The sequence below is a fragment of the Scyliorhinus torazame genome, chromosome 23 (genome assembly GCF_047496885.1).
Source record: "Scyliorhinus torazame isolate Kashiwa2021f chromosome 23, sScyTor2.1, whole genome shotgun sequence".
Taxonomy (NCBI): Eukaryota; Metazoa; Chordata; class Chondrichthyes; order Carcharhiniformes; family Scyliorhinidae; genus Scyliorhinus; species Scyliorhinus torazame.
In genome coordinates, this window is record NC_092729.1 from 27,058,890 (window position 1) to 27,073,922 (window position 15,033).

Below are 15,033 nucleotides of genomic sequence, written 5' to 3' on the forward strand. Positions count from 1 at the left end.
CGTGTTGTAATTTGATAACAGCTCCAGTTGGCACAGCACTCGCAGCTCGCAGGTGAATATAACTGCGAGATAAGATTTTTAAGTTACATCTTTCGAATAATTATTCCAATGTTCTGGGACACCGTTCAATTATCTGGTCTGCACTACCTGTGATATTGGTGGACGCAGACACAACAGTGGCTTTCAAATGTCAATGCGAGAAACGACAGGAATCAAATGCATGCCTCTGGGGAAAGGTCGATCGAGTGGGATTGACTGAATGGCTAATCTAAAGAGCCCCTGATGTTAAACGGAATGAATGTCCTCCGTCGGTAATTCACGCACTTATAAGTTTTTGGTCATGTCTGGCTGTGAGATGATGTGCACCAACACCTGGAGTTTCCCGTCAATGTTACCCACCACGGCGAGTATGATCACGGTAATCATTTATATAAAATGTGCCCATGCTTGAAACCGACGTCAGCTTTAGCTCACTGGTTACTTCACAGCATCAACATAATTATAAGTTCGGTCATGTCTCACCGTGGGCGGTTTTAATATTTCCGAAACATGTGTGGTGCATAAATAAAAGCAGCAGCACATTTATAATTAGAAGTGGGTGTATTTTGTTTAGAGGTTGCATTGATCTGTTTTTGAAAAGAGGCTTGTGCCACGTGTTTATTTTCTGATCTCACACTGCGGAACCCCAAGTTCGATTCCTGCTCTGTACACCTTGAAGGTGGTTTGTGGAGGAGCTATTGTCAAGTGACAGTTAACCCGTTACACTTCTTCAGTGTTTCCCTCCCTACCTCCTACTCCAACCGAAAAAAAAGTCAATCACTGTAAGGATCCCAGCCGAGTAAAGTTCAAGAGGGAGACTCGAGGGCAGGTAGAAGTGGAAAGAAGTTGAGCTGTGACGTCACAGCCTGCAGTGAAAGAGCGCGAGGAGAGTGGCGGGGACTAAGTGAAAGAGCGCGAGGAGAGCGGCGGAGACACAGCGAAAGAGCGCGTGGAGTGCGACGGGGACACAGTGAAAGAGCGCGAGGAGAGCTGCGGAGACTCAGTAAAAGAGCGCGAGGAGAGCGGCGGCGACAGATTGAAAGAGCGCAAGGAGAGTTGCGGAGACTCAGTGAAAGAGCGCGAGGAGAGTGGCGGAGACACAGTGAAAGAGCTCGAGGAGAGCGGCGGGGACAGATTGAAAGAGCGCAAGGAGAGTTGCGGAGAATCAGTGAAAGAGCGCGAGGAGAGCGGCGGGGACACAGTGAAAGAGCGCGAAGAGAGCAGCGGAGGCTGAGTGAAAGAGCGTGAGGAGAGCGGCGTGCTCACATTGAAAGAGTGCGAGGAGAGCGGCGGGGACACAGTGAAAGAGCGTGAAGAGAGCAGCGGAGACTCAGTGAAAGAGCGCGAGGAGAGCGGCATGTACACAGTGAAAGAGCGTGAAGGGAGCGGCGGAGACTCAGTCAAACTGCGCGAGGAGAGCGGCGGGGACACAGTGAAAGAGCGCGAGGAGAGCAGCGGAGATTCAGTGAAAGAGCGTGAAGGGAGCGGCTGAGACTCAGTCAAAGAGCGCAAGGAGAGCGGCGGGGACACAGTGAAAGAGCGCGAGGAGAGCAGCGGAGATTCAGTGAAACTGCCCGAGGAGAGCGGCGGGGACACAGTGAAAGAGATCGAGGAGAGCGGCAGGGACACAGTGAAAGAGCGCGAGGGGAGCGGGGGGGGGGGGGGGGACTCAGTGAAAGAGAGTGAGGAGAGCAGCGGAGACTCAGTGAAAGAGCGCGAGGAGAGCGGTGGGTACACAGTGAAAGAGCGCGAGGAGAGCGGCGGAGACACAGTGAAACAGCGTGAGGAGAGCGGCAGGGACTCAGAGAAAGAGCGCGAGGAGAGCGGCGGGTACACAGTGAAAGAGCGCGAGAAGAGCCGCGGGGACTCAGTGAAAGACCGTGAGGAGAGCTGCGGAGACTCAGTGAAACAGCGCGAGGAGAGCGGCGGGTACACAGTGAAAGAGCGCGAGGAGAGCGGCGGGGACACAGTGAAAGAGCGTGAGGAGAGCGGCGGGGTCACAGTGAAAGAGCGTGAGGAGAGCTGCAGAGACTCAGTGAAAGAGCGCGAGGAGAGCGGGGGGTACACAGTGAAAGAGCGCGAGGAGAGCGGCGGGGACTCAGTGAAAGAGCATGAGGAGAGCTGCGGAGACTCAGTGAAAGAGCGCGAGGAGAGCGGCGGGTACACAGTGAAAGAGCGCGAGGAGAGTGGTGGGGACACAGTGAAAGAGCGTGAGGAGAGCGGCGGGGTCAGAGTGAAATCACGCGAGGAGAGCTGCGGAGACTCAGTGAAAGAGCGCGATGAGAGCGGCGGAGACTCAGAGAAAGAGCGCGAGGAGAGCGGCGTGTACGCAGTGAAAGAGCGCGAGGAGGGTGGCGGAGACACAGTGAAAGAGCGCGAGGAGAGCGGCGGGGACACAGAGAAACAGCGCGAGGAGAGCGGCGGGGACACAGTGAAAGAGCGTGAAGGGAGCGGCGGAGACTCCGTGAAACTGCGCGAGGAGAGCGGCGGGGACACAGTGAAAGAGCACGAGGAGAGCAGCGGAAACTCAGCGAAAGAGCGTGAAGGGAGCGGCGGAGACTCAGTGAAAGAGCGCAAGGAGAGCGGCGGGGACACAGTGAAAGAGCGCGAGGAGGGCAGCGGAGATTCAGTGAAACTGCCCGAGGACAGCGGCGGGGACACAGTGAAAGAGTTCGAGGAGAGCGGCAGGGACACAGTGAAAGAGCGCGAGGAGAGCGGGGGGGACTCAGTGAAAGAGAGTGAGGAGAGCTGCGGAGACTCAGTGAAAGAGCGCGAGGAGAGCGGTGGGTACACAGTGAAAGAGCGCGAGGAGAGCGGCGGAGACACAGTGAAAGAGCGTGAGGAGAGCGGCAGGGACTCAGTGAAAGAGCGCGAGGAGAGCGGCGGGTACACAGTGAAAGAGCGCGAGAAGAGCCGCGGGGACTCAGTGAAAGACCGTGAGGAGAGCTGCGGAGACTCAGTGAAAGAGCGCGAGGAGAGCGGCGGGTACACAGTGAAAGAGCGCGAGGAGAGCGGCAGGGACACAGTGAAAGAGCGTGAGGAGAGCGGCGGCGTCACAGTGAAAGAGCGTGAGGAGAGCTGCAGAGACTCATTGAAAGAGCGCGAGGAGAGCGGGGGGTACACAGTGAAAGAGCGCGAGGAGAGCGGCGGGGACTCAGTGAAAGAGCATGAGGAGAGCTGCGGAGACTCAGTGAAAGAGCGCGAGGAGAGCGGCGGGTACACAGTGAAAGAGCGCGAGGAGAGCGGTGGGGACACAGTGAAAGAGCGTGAGGAGAGCGGCGGGGTCAGAGTGAAATCACGCGAGGAGAGCTGCGGAGACTCAGTGAAAGAGCGCGATGAGAGCGGCGGAGACTCAGTGAAAGAGCGCGAGGAGAGCGGCGTGTACGCAGTGAAAGAGCGCGAGGAGGGTGGCGGAGACACAGTGAAAGAGCGCGAGGAGAGCGGCGGGGACACAGAGAAACAGCGCGAGGAGAGCGGCGGGGACACAGTGAAAGAGCGTGAAGGGAGCGGCGGAGACTCCGTGAAACTGCGCGAGGAGAGCGGCGGGGACACAGTGAAAGAGCGCGAGGAGAGCAGCGGAAACTCAGTGAAAGAGCGTGAAGGGAGCGGCGGAGACTCAGTGAAAGAGCGCAAGGAGAGCGGCGGGGACACAGTGAAAGAGCGCGAGGAGGGCAGCGGAGATTCAGTGAAACTGCCCGAGGACAGCGGCGGGGACACAGTGAAAGAGTTCGAGGAGAGCGGCAGGGACACAGTGAAAGAGCGCGAGGAGAGCGGGGGGGACTCAGTGAAAGAGAGTGAGGAGAGCTGCGGAGACTCAGTGAAAGAGCGCGAGGAGAGCGGTGGGTACACAGTGAAAGAGCGCGAGGAGAGCGGCGGAGACACAGTGAAAGAGCGTGAGGAGAGCGGCAGGGACTCAGTGAAAGAGCGCGAGGAGAGCGGCGGGTACACAGTGAAAGAGCGCGAGAAGAGCCGCGGGGACTCAGTGAAAGACCGTGAGGAGAGCTGCGGAGACTCAGTGAAAGAGCGCGAGGAGAGCAGCGGGTACACAGTGAAAGAGCGCGAGGAGAGCGGCGGGTCACAGTGAAAGAGCGTGAGGAGAGCGGCGGGGTCACAGTGAAAGAGCTTGAGGAGAGCTGCGGAGACTCAGTGAAAGAGCGCGAGTTGAGCGGGGGGGTACACAGTGAAAGAGCGCGAGGAGAGTGGCGGGGACTCAGTGAAAGAGCATGAGGAGAGCTGCGGAGACTCAGTGAAAGAGCGCGAGGAGAGCGGCGGGTTCACAGTGAAAGAGCGCGAGGAGAGCGGTGGGGACACAGTGAAAGAGCGTGAGGAGAGCGGCGGGGTCAGAGTGAAAGAGCGTGAGGAGAGCTGCGGAGACTCAGTGAAAGAGCGCGATGAGAGCGGCGGGTACACAGTGAAAGAGCGTGAGGAGAGCGGCGGGGACTCAGTGAAAGAGCGTGAGGAGAGCTGCGGAGACTCAGTGAAAGAGCGCGAGGAGAGCGGCGGGTACACAGTGAAAGAGCGCGAGGAGAGCGGCGGAGACACAGTGAAACAGCGTGAGGCGAGCGGCGGGGACACAGTGAAAGAGCGTGAGGAGAGCGGCGGGGACACAGTGAAAGAGCGTGAGGAGAGCTGCGGAGGCTCAGTGAAAGAGCGCGAGGAGAGCGGCGGGGTCACAGTGAAAGAGCGCTAGGAGAGCGGCGGGGACTCAGTGAAAGAGCGTGAGGAGAGCGGCGGGGTCACAGTGAAAGAGCGTGAGGAGAGCTGCGGAAACGCAATGAAAGAGCGCGAGGAGAGCGGCGGGTACACAGTGAAAGAGCGCGAGGAGAGCGGCGGGGACTCAGTGAAAGAGCGTGAGGAGAGCTGCGGAGACTCAGTGAAATTGCGCGAGGAGAGCGGCGGGTACACATTGAAAGAGCGCGAGGAGAGCGGCGGGGACACAGTGAAAGAGCGGGAGGAGAGCGGCGGGGACACAGTGAAAGAGCGTGAGGAGAGCGGCGGAGACTCAGTGAAAGAGCGCGAGGAGAGCAGCGGAGACTCAGTGAAAGAGCGTGAAGATAGCGGCGGAGACTCAGTGAAAGAGCGCGAGGAGAGCGGCGGGGACACAGTGAAAGAGAGCGAGGAGTGTGGCGGGGACACAGTGAAACAGCGCGAGGAGAGCGGCGGGGACACAGTGGAAGAGGGCGAGGAGAGCGGCGGTGATACAGTGAAAGAGCGCGACGAGAGCGGCGGGGACACAGTGAAAGAGCGCGAGGAGATCGGCGGCGATACATTGAAAGAGCGCGAGGAGAGCGGCGGAGACACAGTGAAAGTGTGGGAGGAGAGCGGTGGGGACACAGTGAAAGAGCGCGAGGAGAGCGGCGGAGACTCAGTGAGAGAGCGCGAGGAGTGCGGCGGAGACACAGTGAACGAGCGCGAGGAGAGGGGCAGCGATACAGTGAAAGAGCACGAGGAGAGCGGCGGAGACACAGTGAAAGAGCGCGAGGAGTGCGACGGAGACACAGTGAAAGGACGCGAGGAGAGCGGCGGAGACTCAGTGAAAGAGCGCGAGGAGAGTGGCGGGGACTCAGTGAAAGAGTGTGTGGAGAGCGGCGGAGACACAGTGAAAGAGCGCGAGGAGAGCGGCGGGGACACAGTGAAAGAGCGCTAGGAGAGCGGCGGTGACTCAGTGAAAGAGCGCGAGGAGTGCAGCGGAGACACAGTAAAAGAGCGCGCGGTGAGTTGCGGAGATTCAGTGAAAGAGCGCGAGGAGAGCGGCAGGGCCTCAGTGAAAGAGCGCGAGGAGAGCGGCGGAGACTCAGTGAAAGAGCGCGAGGAGTGCTGCGAAGCCACAGTGAAAGAGCGCGAGGAGAGCGGCGGGGACTCAGTGAAAGAGCGCCAGGAGAGCGGCGGAGACTCAGTGAAAGAGCGCGAGGAGTGCGGCAGAGACACAGTGAAAGGGCGCGAGGAGAGCGGCGGAGACACAGTGAAAGAGCACGAGGAGAGCGGCGGAGACTCAGTGAAAGAGCGCAAGGAGTGCGGCTGGGACACAGTGAAAGAGCGCGAGGAGAGCGGCGGAGACTCAGTGAAAGAGCACGAGGAGAGCGGCGGGTGCACAGTGAAAGAGCGTGAGGAGAGCTGCGGAGACTCAGTGAAAGAGCGCGAGGAGAGCGGTGGGTACACAGTGAAAGAGCGCGAGGAGAGCGGCAGGGACTCAGTGAAAGAGCTTGAGGAGAGCTGCGGAGACTCATTGAAAGAGCGCGAGGAGAGCGGCGGGTACACAGTGAAAGAGCGTGAGGAGAGCGGCGGAGACTCAGTGAAAGAGCGCGAGGAGAGCAGCGGAGACTCAGTGAACGAGCGTGAAGAGAGCGGCGGAGACTCAGTGAAAGAGCGCAAGGAGAGCGGCGGGGACACAGTGAAAGAGAGCGAGGAGTGTGGCTGGGTCACAGTGAAACAGCGCGAGGAGAGCGGCGGGGTCACAGTGAAAGAGCGCGAGGAGAGTAGCGGAGACTCAGGGAAAGAGTGTGAAGAGAGCGGCGGAGACTCATTGAAAGAGCGCGAGGAGAGCGGCGGGGACACAGTGAAAGAGCGCCAGGAGAGCAGCAGAGACTCATCGAAACAGCGCGAGGAGTGTGGCGGAAACTCAGTGAAAGAGCGCGAGGAGAGCAGGGGAGACTCAGTGAAAGAGCGCGAGGAGACCTGCGGAGATACAGTGAAAGAGCGCGAGCAGTGTGGCGGGGACACAGTGTAAGAGCATCAGGAGTGCGGCGGGCATACAGTGAAAGAGCGCGAGGAGAGCGGCGGGGACTCAGTGAAAGAGCGCGATGAGAGCAGCGGAGACTCAGTGAAAGAGCGTGAAGAGAGATGCGGAGACACAGTGAAACAGCGGTAGGAGAGCGGTGTGGACAGAGTGAAAGAGCGCGAGGAGAGCGGCGGAGACTCAGTGAAAGAGCGCGAGGAGTGAGGCGGGGACACAGTGAACGAGCGCGAGGAGTGCAGCGCCGATACAGTGAAAGAGCGCGAGGAGAGTGGCGGAGACACAGTGAAAGAGCGTGAGGAGAGCGGTGGGGACACAGTGAAAGAGCGCGATGAGAGCCGCGGAGACACATTGAAAGAGGGCGAGGAGCGCGGCGGAGACACAGTGAAAGGACACGAGGAGAGCGGCGGAGACTCAGTGAAAGAGCGCGTGGAGAGCGGCGGGGACTCAGTGAAAGAGCGTGAGGAGAGCGGCGGAGACACAGTGAAAGAGCACGAGGAGTGCGGCGGAGACACAGTGAAAGAGCGCGCGGAGAGAGGCAGTGACTCAGTGAAAGAGCGCGAGGAGTGCGGCGGAGACACAGTAAAAGAGCGCGTGGAGAGTTGCGGAGACTCAGTGAAAGAGCGCGAGGAGAGCGGCAGTGACTCAGTGAAAGAGCGCGAGGAGAGCTGTGGAGACTCAGTGAAAGAGCGCGAGGAGTGCGGCGGAGACACAGTGAAATAGCGCGAGGAGAGCGGCGGGGACTCAGTGAAAGAGCGCGAGGATAGCAGCGGAGACTCAGTGAAAGAGTGCGAGGAGTGTGGCGGAGACAGTGAAAGAGCGCGAGGAGAGCGGCAGAGACACAGTGAAAGAGCTCGAGGAGAGCGGCGGAGACTCAGTGAAAGAGCACGAGGAGTGCGGCAGGGACACAGTGAAAGAGCGCGAGGAGAGCGGCGGAGACTCAGTGAAAGAGCGCGAGGAGTGCGGCAGGGACACTGTGAAAGAGCGCGAGGAGAGCGGCGGAGACTCAGTGAACAAGCGCGAGGAGTGCGGCGGAGACACAGTGAAAGAGCGTGAGGAGAGCGGCGGAGACTCAGTGGAAGAGCGCGAGGAGTGCGGCATAGACACAGTGAAAGAGCGCGAGGAGAGTTGCGGAGACTCAGTGAAAGAGTGCGAGGAGAGCGGCGGGGACACAGTGAAAGAGCGCGAGGAGTGCGGCGGAGACGCAGTGAAAGAGCGCGAGGAGAGCGGCGGAGACTCAGTGAAAGAGCGCGAGGAGAGTGGCAGCGATACAGTGAAAGAGCACGAGGAGAGCGGCGGAGACACAGTGAAAGAGCGCGAGGAGTGCGACGGAGACACAGTGAAAGGACGCGAGGAGAGCGGCGGAGACTCAGTGAAAGAGCGCGAGGAGAGTGGCGGGGACTCAGTGAAAGAGTGTGTGGAGAGCGGCGGAGACACAGTGAAAGAGCGCGAGGAGAGCGGCGGGGACACAGTGAAAGAGCGCTAGGAGAGCGGCGGTGACTCAGTGAAAGAGCGCGAGGAGTGCAGCGGAGACACAGTAAAAGAGCGCGCGGTGAGTTGCGGAGATTCAGTGAAAGAGCGCGAGGAGAGCGGCAGGGCCTCAGTGAAAGAGCGCGAGGAGAGCGGCGGAGACTCAGTGAAAGAGCGCGAGGAGTGCTGCGAAGCCACAGTGAAAGAGCGCGAGGAGAGCGGCGGGGACTCAGTGAAAGAGCGCCAGGAGAGCGCCGGAGACTCAGTGAAAGAGCGCGAGGAGTGCGGCAGAGACACAGTGAAAGGGCGCGAGGAGAGCGGCGGAGACACAGTGAAAGAGCACGAGGAGAGCGTCGGAGACTCAGTGAAAGAGCGCAAGGAGTGCGGCTGGGACACAGTGAAAGAGCGCGAGGAGAGCGGCGGAGACTCAGTGAAAGAGCACGAGGAGAGCGGCGGGTGCACAGTGAAAGAGCGTGAGGAGAGCTGCGGAGACTCAGTGAAAGAGCGCGAGGAGAGCGGTGGGTACACAGTGAAAGAGCGCGAGGAGAGCGGCAGGGACTCTGTGAAAGAGCTTGAGGAGAGCTGCGGAGACTCATTGAAAGAGCGCGAGGAGAGCGGCGGGTACACAGTGAAAGAGCGTGAGGAGAGCGGCGGAGACTCAGTGAAAGAGCGCGAGGAGAGCAGCGGAGACTCAGTGAACGAGCGTGAAGAGAGCGGCGGAGACTCAGTGAAAGAGCGCAAGGAGAGCGGCGGGGACACAGTGAAAGAGAGCGAGGAGTGTGGCTGGGTCACAGTGAAACAGCGCGAGGAGAGCGGCGGGGTCACAGTGAAAGAGCGCGAGGAGAGTAGCGGAGACTCAGGGAAAGAGTGTGAAGAGAGCGGCGGAGACTCAGTGAAAGAGCGCGAGGAGAGCGGCGGGGACACAGTGAAAGAGCGCCAGGAGAGCAGCAGAGACTCATCGAAACAGCGCGAGGAGTGTGGCGGAAACTCAGTGAAAGAGCGCGAGGAGAGCAGGGGAGACTCAGTGAAAGAGCGCGAGGAGACCTGCGGAGATACAGTGAAAGAGCGCGAGCAGTGTGGCGGGGACACAGTGTAAGAGCATCAGGAGTGCGGCGGGCATACAGTGAAAGAGCGCGAGGAGAGCGGCGGGGACTCAGTGAAAGAGCGCGATGAGAGCAGCGGAGACTCAGTGAAAGAGCGTGAAGAGAGATGCGGAGACACAGTGAAACAGCGGTAGGAGAGCGGTGTGGACAGAGTGAAAGAGCGCGAGGAGAGCGGCGGAGACTCAGTGAAAGAGCGCGAGGAGTGAGGCGGGGACACAGTGAACGAGCGCGAGGAGTGCAGCGCCGATACAGTGAAAGAGCGCGAGGAGAGTGGCGGAGACACAGTGAAAGAGCGTGAGGAGAGCGGTGGGGACACAGTGAAAGAGCGTGATGAGAGCCGCGGAGACACATTGAAAGAGGGCGAGGAGCGCGGCGGAGACACAGTGAAAGGACACGAGGAGAGCGGCGGAGACTCAGTGAAAGAGCGCGTGGAGAGCGGCGGGGACTCAGTGAAAGAGCGTGAGGAGAGCGGCGGAGACACAGTGAAAGAGCACGAGGAGAGCGGCGGAGACACAGTGAAAGAGCGCGCGGAGAGAGGCAGTGACTCAGTGAAAGAGCGCGAGGAGTGCGGCGGAGACACAGTAAAAGAGCGCGTGGAGAGTTGCGGAGACTCAGTGAAAGAGCGCGAGGAGAGCGGCAGTGACTCAGTGAAAGAGCGCGAGGAGAGCTGTGGAGACTCAGTGAAAGAGCGCGAGGAGTGCGGCGGAGACACAGTGAAATAGCGCGAGGAGAGCGGCGGGGACTCAGTGAAAGAGCGCGAGGAGAGCAGCGGAGACTCAGTGAAAGAGTGCGAGGAGTGTGGCGGAGACAGTGAAAGAGCGCGAGGAGAGCGGCAGAGACACAGTGAAAGAGCTCGAGGAGAGCGGCGGAGACTCAGTGAAAGAGCACGAGGAGTGCGGCAGGGACACAGTGAAAGAGCGCGAGGAGAGCGGCGGAGACTCAGTGAAAGAGCGCGAGGAGTGCGGCAGGGACACTGTGAAAGAGCGCGAGGAGAGCGGCGGAGACTCAGTGAACAAGCGCGAGGAGTGCGGCGGAGACACAGTGAAAGAGTGTGAGGAGAGCGGCGGAGACTCAGTGGAAGAGCGCGAGGAGTGCGGCATAGACACAGTGAAAGAGCGCGAGGAGAGTTGCGGAGACTCAGTGAAAGAGTGCGAGGAGAGCGGCGGGGACACAGTGAAAGAGCGCGAGGAGTGCGGCGGAGACGCAGTGAAAGAGCGCGAGGAGTGCGGCGGAGACACAGTGAAAGAGTGCGAGGAGAGCGGCGGAGACACAGTGAATGAGCGCGAGGAGAGCAGCGGAGACTCAGTGAATGAGCGCGAGGTGAGCGGCGGAGATACAGTGACAGAGAGCGAGGAGAGCGGCGGTGACTCAGTGTAAGAGCTCGAGGAGAGCGGCGGGGACTCAGTGAAAGAGCGCGAGTAGAGCTGCGGAGACACAGTGAAAGAGCGCGAGGAGAGCTGCAGGGACACGGGATAAAAGAGCCGTAGGAGAGCTGCGGGGACACAGTGTAAAGGAGCGCGAGGAGACCGGCGAGAGCTCAGTGAAAGACCGCGGGGAGAGTGGCGGGGACGCAGGATAAAAAAGCGCGAGGAGAGCGGTGGGGACTCAGTGAAAGAGCGCATGGAGAGCTGCGGGTACTCAGTGAAATAGCGCGAGGAGAGCGGCGGGGACACAGTTAAAGAGCGGCGGGGACCCAGTGAAAGAGGGCGAGGAGAGCGGCGGGGACACAGGATAAAAGAGCGCGAGGAGAGCGGCGGGGACACAGGATGAAAAGGCATGAGAAGAGCGGCGGGGACACATGATAAAAGGGCGCGAGGAGAGGGGTGGGGAGAGAGGATAAAAGAGCGCGAGGAGAGCGGCGGTGACACAGCTGCCGGAGAAGTGGCCTTCAGATTTTCGGCTGGAGCAGTGGCCAAGGGTCTGTCGGGAAGGTAAGTTTTCCTCTTTGAAATCTTAATCAACTTACTTGAAGAGTGACATCACAGCAAAGCAGTGACCTGATTGGCTGGGATGGAAAGTGCTCCAATTAGCAGTAGCTGGGAGAAATTTAACTCTTCGTGTGCTGGTAAGTATTTTGTGATTGATAAGTAAAATCTTTATTACTTTCACTTATTCATTATTTGATATTATATTTGTTATCAGTTAAGGTAAAGTGTAAAAATGGCATGAGAACCCAGACCCGTGTTATTCTCCTCGTGCTCAATGTGGGAGTTCAGGGCCGCGGATGATTCCCCTGACTCCTTCATGTGCGGGAAGTGTGTCCAGATGCAGCTCCTGTTAGGCCGCATGACGGCTCTGGAGCTGCGAATGGACTCACTTTGTAACATCCGCGATGCTGAGGAGGTCGTGTCTAGCACGTTCAGTGAGTTGGTCACACCGCAGCTTAGGATTGGTGAGGGAGATAGTGAATGGGTCACCAAAAGGCAGAGAAAGAGCAGGAAGGCAGTGCAGGTGTCCGTGGTCATCTCCCTCGAATACAGGTATACCGCTTTGGATACTGTTGGGGGAGATGACTCACGAGGAGAAGGCAGTAGTAGCCAGGCTCATGGTACCGTGGCTGGCTCTGCTGCACTGAAGGGCGGGAAAAAGGCTGGTAGGGCAATAGTCATAGGGGATTCAATCGTAAGCGGTGTAAACAGGCTTTTCTGTGGTCGAAAACGAGACTGGTATGTTGACTCCCGGGTACACGGGTCAGGGATGCCTCAGATCGGCTGCAGGACATACAGAACAGCCAGTTGTCGTGATGCATATCGGCACCAACGATATAGGTTAAAAAAACGGGATGAGGTCCTACAATCCGAATTTAGCGAGTTAGGAGATAAGATAAAAAGTAGGACCTCAAAAGTAGTAATCTCAGGATTGCTGCCAGTGCCACGAGACAGTCAGAGTAGAAATTCAAGAATAGTCAGAATGGATACGTGGCTTGAGAGATGGTGCAGGAGGGAGGGGTTCAGATTTCTGGGACATTGGAAACGGTTCTGGGGCGGTGGGACCATTACAAATCGGATGGTAAGAGTTTTTGTCGAAAATGTTGTCACAAATATATAGAACGTCGGTTAGGCCACATTTGGAATACTGTGTCCAAATCTGGTCACCGCACTACCAGAAGGATGTGGAGGCTTTGGAGAGAGTACAGGAAAGGTTTACCAGGACGTTTCCTGGTGTGGAGGGGATTAGCTATGAGGAGAGATTGAATAAAGTGTGTTTTTTCTCCCTGGCGAGACAGAGGCTGAGGGGCGACCTGATAGTTTATAAAATGCTTAGGACTATAGGTAGTGTGAACAATTGGAGGCTTTTTCCCAGGGCGGATATGACAATTACAAAGGGACACAAGTTCAAGGTGAGGGGAGATAGGTTCAGTGGAGATGTCCGGTGGAGGTTTTTTACACACAGGGTGGCGGCCTGGAATTCACTGTCAAGTGAGGTGGTTCAGGCAGATATGTTAGCGACGTTTAAGGCTTATCTGGGTAGGCACATGGACAGATGGGGTAAAGAATAGATGGTTGGTCAAGGTAGGACACGTGGTCGGTGCAGGCTTGGAGGGTCGGTGGGCCTGTTCCTGTGCTGTATTATTCTTTGTACCTTATTCTTTGTGCACCCGGTGGAAACCCACGCAGACACGGGGAGAACGTGCAGACTCCACACAGAGACCCAAGCGGGAATCGAATCTGTGACCCTGGCGCTGTGACGCAACAGTGCTAACCACTGTGCTACCATGCCACCCAAGCCTATCTTGTTGAGTTTTTCCAATAAAATCAGAGTCTCTTGAGAGGCAGTATCTGGACATGAGTTAGATTTGGAGGGAGGAATTAACAATTAAATTCGGATTTGTCAACTAAAATCTAACAAACAGGAGTAAAGATTTTAGCCTTCAAAAACGCACTGCAAACAGCAACCATGAAACTAGATGTCTTCATCCGTATTTTACTTACTCATTTGTTTCGTTCATAAGGTGGATTCTGGGTAACACTGAGGAAGATTTTAAGACTGAGACCAATAGATTTCTTTCAGGTAAAGGTATGAAGAGATATGGAGTAAATATATGCAACAGAAATTGAGGTAGAGGTCAGTCATGAGGGGATAAATCGTCTCAACCTGTTCCGAACGTACCCATGTTCTGGTTATTGTTTTTCAACTGTTCTCTCGTCTTCACAACAATGTTCATTGAAATGTAACTTCTTGATAAACACCGTGGACACATTACTAAACAGGAATGAGACCAAGCTTATATTATATATCTTATGTGATAAAGCTCATTGCACAAGTTGCTGGATCTTTTGAGCAAATTAGTGGGCCAACCTCACTCAATAGATGCTGATGTTTCTATTCTGTGTGGATGATCCAGACCAACATGGTTGTCTCTTTAAAAGATGAAGAATATTAGCTGTGCTTCAATAAGTCGTACCCTTCCGTCTAATACCCTTCCCAGGTATTCCCTGGGTTCAAACACCACTCCACGTCCTGAGCACAAAAATCAAGGGTGAGACTGCAGAGGGAGTGCTGCACTGTCAGAGATGTTTTCTTTTGGACGAGAGTTTAACCGAAGCACCATTTTCCTGCTTGGGTGAAAGTTGAATATCCCACCAAACTATTTTGAAGAGGGGGAATCCCGATTAATATTTATTCGTCAATCAACATCACAAAGAAACAGATTATCTGGTAATTATCACCTTGTTGTTTGTGGGAGTTTGCTAATTAGCTGATGTGTTTCTTACATTACAGCATCAACCAGAAGTACTTCACCGACCGGCTGTAAAGTGCTTTGAGATGTCTGATGGTTGTTGAAAGCACTTATATACAGAAAAGTATTGCTGTTCTTTCATTCACTGATAGAAAGGTTACAGCTCAGAAAGAGGCCATTCAGCCCGTAATGTCTGAACTGGCCAAGAAAAGGAATATAACATAGCCACTCATTTTAATCCCACTTTCCAGCACCTGACCTGTGGCCTTACAGGTTACAGCACTTCAGGTGCAGATCCAGGTACCTTGCAATTGAGTTGAGCCTTTCAGCCTCAGCTATCAATTCAGGCAGTTCATTCCAGACGGCCATTATCCTCTGGGTGAAAGGTTTTTCCTCGTGTCCCCTCTCATCGTTCGATAAATCACCTGACATCAGTGTACCCTGGTAATTGAGCCCTCAGCGAGAAGAAACAGGTCTTTCCTGTCCTGGCTCGTCTCATCATCATTTTATCCCCCTCAATACGGCACTCCCCAGCTCCCTCTCTTCTAAGGCAGACAACCCAAGCCTTTCAGATATGTCCTCAGAGCTGCAGTTTTCACGCCCTGGCAACATTTTTGTAGATTTTATCTCTACTCTCTGCAGAGAAAGTCTGTCCTTCCAGTAATGTGGTGACCAGAACTGTACACACAATTCCAGCTGTGGCCGAACCAGCATTTTATGCAGATCCAGCATTATATTCCTGCTTTTTGTAATAATTGTTATTAGGTTGTGGGTGTCCCCGGCTAGGCCAGCATTTATTGCCCATCCCTCATTTTCCTTGAGAAGATGGTTGTGAGCTGTCTTCTTGAACTGCTGCAGTACATACTGGATTGGATTGGATTAGTTTATTGTCACGTGTAACAAGCGACAGTGAAAGTTATTTTTCTGCCAACAGCTCACCAGGTTATTACATACATCAAAAGAAAAGAAAAGAAAAAGAAAATGCTTAATAGGGCAACACCAGGTAC